Source organism: Urtica dioica, chromosome 6 (genome assembly GCF_054948205.1).
Source record: "Urtica dioica subsp. dioica isolate 48M chromosome 6, U.dioica_male_clone48M_v1_H2, whole genome shotgun sequence".
NCBI lineage: Eukaryota > Viridiplantae > Streptophyta > Magnoliopsida > Rosales > Urticaceae > Urtica > Urtica dioica.
The window spans coordinates 42,615,936-42,620,075 of NC_142761.1; positions in this window are offsets into that span (position 1 = coordinate 42,615,936).

The window sequence follows — 4,140 nt, forward strand, 5'->3', positions numbered from 1 at the left end:
TATATATATATATATGATTATGTAATATAATAAATTATATTATATAAGGTAATATTATAATATACGTAGTAGTCAGTTAGGATTTAGGATTTATATATATGTATATATATATATAATTAAAGTAATAATAATAATAATAATTATTATTTTTTAAGAAAATAAGTAGGATTAGGGTTTGAGTTTTTATGCTTTGGGTTTTAGGGTTTAATTAAATCATATATAAGCATCCCCTCCTCTTCTTTTAACGCTTCTTTTCTACTCTCCCTCCCCCATCCCTCTCTTGGTTTGAAAAATTCGTAGCTCCAATTAGGTATGCTTTCTTTTCTCTCTCGCTCGGATTCCTTGAAAACGATTTCTTAAAACGCTTGTGCTGGTTTCAAAACAATTGTTTTTGCGTTGATTCTTTTTGGAAACGTTAGTTTTAAGTGTCTTCTATCTAAATCTGCAATCGAAAAATATTTTTATCAAATACAGAATATTTTCCGATTATTTTCAAATCAGCGCACAGACCTGAGACCTATTCCCGATTTTCAGACTTTAAACGCTTACTGTTGATTCAACAAATTTGGTTTTGCGTTGATTCTTTTTGGAAAAGTTAGGTTTAAATGTCTTCTATCTAAAGCTTTAATCGAAAAATATTTTTATCAAATATAGAATATTTTCTGATTATTTTCAAAATTGTACGCAGACAGTTTTTGACAAAAATTTTAAAGTTAGATTTTAGCACTTCTTTTATTTTTAATAAATAGTTAAAAAATTATTTTGGCCGTGATGCCTTTACAAAAAGTGATCCAAATTTTGGTTTATACGTGCTGTAATTTTTACAGATGTTTTCTCAGAGTTTTAGTTTTTCACCGAAACCCTAATAACCAAGGGTATTTTCGTAATTTCACGTTGAATTATGGAGCTACGGAGGTATTATGGAGAATTTCTCGGGCTACGGAGGTATTATGGAGAATTTCTCGGGCCGAGGCTCAAATGGGGAAATTTCTCGGGCCGAGGCCCTAATAAGTTTATTAGCTAGATTGAGCGAAGTGTGGGCTTTGCAACCCCATATCTTCGTCTCTAAAGTGATCACTGAAATATGTATGACTACCCTAGGGGCACCCCGAACTAAAAGTTGATAGGAGCAAGAAAAGAAAGATCAAGTCATCAATTAGTTTAAAATACTAATAACCGGTTCATGCATTGCATTACTCTTTTTTGTGAGCTTTATATTATTCTCGCTGAGCGTAAGCTCATCTCTTCGAAAAAAATATACGTCTGTGTTGTAGGTAAACAACTTGCAAGGAACTGAGCAGGGTGGACTAGCGGCGTCGATAGCGAGAGGGCGGGTCATGGTTTCCATTCACGAAATAAGTCTTCCGCTACAAGTTATTAAGAAATAAATTTTAAGGTTTTTGTTTTCTTTATTAAGAAATAAGTCTTCCGCTACAAGTTAAGATTTTCTAGTTCATTAAAGTTATTTTATGGATTACGTTTTATTTTTCTAGTATGTTGGTTTAAATTGAGTATCTCATAGTTTTCATATTTGGTTAAGTACTTCTCAAGATATTTTGAAATGCAATCTATATGTTTCTTTAATGCTTTTGTTTCTTTTTAAAATCTTTAAAATTTTGGTTCACCTTTGTACGATGCGTTTTAAAAAAAAAATTCCTCCAAGTTTTCTAAAGGATTTTCGAAAGTTTAAAAAGTAAGATAAGTAAGACGGTCCGAAAAGTCGGATCGTCACACTTTTGTCCACACTGACGATTGAGCTCATGAGATTGGGCATGTGGTTTCTTAGAAGGGATTAGCCAAAAAGATTGAATCATCTTGCACTTTCTACAGACCCAGCAAGAGTACATCTATAACGAAATAAAAATTTCTTTGATCGAACTCATTGTGAAAACAACACAAGCCCTGGAAGACTTGACGGGATATCCTCATAAAACGCTATTTTACTTGTTGAGATGTGAAATATAATTCAATTTGGGCAAAAATACTTGAAAAATATTTCATCCATGATTTAAATAGACCCGTGTGATTTTTTTAATTCATCATAAGTTGCATGTACTCTATCTTCTTTTGTGAAATCAATTTCTGAAATCTAGATTTATAAGGAAAAGTTTTGATTAAATCTTGGCTGATTTTTTTTTTAAAAACGAAATAAGAACTGAAGTCACTTTTAAATAAACTAACATCCAAAAAACTGCTCTTTTAAAAGATTTGACGTCGTTTTTTTAAAAAGCGACGTCTAAACCACTGTTTGGTGTTTTGGTGGGAAGGCTATTGGGTGCGACATGTCAAATTCCCGCCTTATTCTTGATTTCCCACGGAAAAATAGGTCCGACTTCAAGTGCGATAAGTCGCACCCAATAGTGTCGCACCCAATAGTATTAGCTGCGGACTATTAGGTGCGACTTAGTCGCACCGAAAGTCGCACCCGGTAGTACTATCGGGTGCGACTTTGTGGGCATCAGGTGCGACTTTTGTCGCACCTGATGCCCATATTTGTAGTAGTGCAACCCAAATCAATATACCATAACCTCTATCGTCGGGGCTCTGCTATAAAAACAAGGACACGAAATCAGTAACCCAAAACAACAACAAAGACGAGAATAGGAAAAATATCAATTACCTTGTATCTTGAACACCCATAAAAACGCCGACCAGGATGATCACATTTCCACGGCGTCCGCAGAACACACGCCATCTTGCATCGACACCGCGGCCTCTGCTTGTCATCGGAATGGCCATCGTCGACTCCGTCAGAGAAATTACTCATGGAAGACGACGCCATTGACGAACAACAAATTGGATTAGGGTTTTGTTTCGGGAAGAAGGTTTTTTTTTCGCGATCTATCGTTCAGCGGAAATTGCGATTTAGTTTTGATTTGGGATTTTCGATTTAAGTTCTTTCTTCTATTTATTATTCCAGCTTATTTCATTTAGATTTTAGTTTTCAATTTCTTTTTCACTTCAAATAAACTAAGTCAGGGGTAAAATCATAATTCCACCAATAAAGGCTTTAAAATCATGCCACATCATCAAACCGTTATAATTTAACGTCCAAATACTGACGGAAGTAGCAAGTTGTAACACGTGTCTAAGTTCTGAGATTAGTTCTGCAACATTTCCGAATCCAGGGGGTGAAATGTAACTGAGGTACGAGTCCAGGGGATAAAAATGAGATTATTACTAAATTTTATAATTTAGCTATTTACAGAAATTAATATTTTGAGAACATCATTTTGATACGCTCTAAAAAGTATATACATTCATTGTTCGTTAAAATAAATGTCTTTGCAGGGTACCTAGGCACATATGATCATTTCGCCATTGACGTGCTTCTCAACTACTTGACTATCTAGCGTTAAGAGTGAGAATATTGATATCATCACACTAAGATTTTTTTTTCTTCTTTTCTTATCTGTCTTCTTAAACATGTATTGTTTTATTATGGGATTGACAGGTATATAGGAATCCAATACCTAATTTTTTTAGGGTTCATTAGCTTAATAGCCACATTTATAGTTTGACATTGCTAAATAGCCAAGGTTTCGTAAATCTTAGATAAATAACCAATTTCATATATTTACAGACCTAAATCTTAGGTATATAGTCATTTTCATTTATTAGGTCACGTCATCTTTATGACTATGTACCTAAGATTTATGAAACATTGGCTATATAACAATTTCAAATATTTTAGTTAGCTATTTACCTAAATTTTTTTAATTTTTATCGGTCCTTTTAGAAAAATAGCCAACTTAAATGTTTGACATTGCTAAATAGCAATGTTTTGTAAATCTTAGGTAAATAGCCACAAAGATTATTTGACCCTATCATAAAATTTTATGCTTTCCAGGTTTGTCCCGCCTTTTTATTTATGAAATTTTATTTAAATTTTGATTATTAATTCGGTAGTTTATGTAAGACAATTTTTTTAAAATTTGAATTTTAAATTCTCTCTTATATTTTAAAAATATAGGAAGCAGTTATTTTTACATTATTTTGTAGACTCTTAACAGCATATCAATGCCCAAAATATACACAACAATTATTTTTATGATTTTGTGTTCTTTAAAATCGTAGTTCACATTTATAGGTATTAATAGATATTTACAAAATATTTACAGTTATTAACATATATTAACA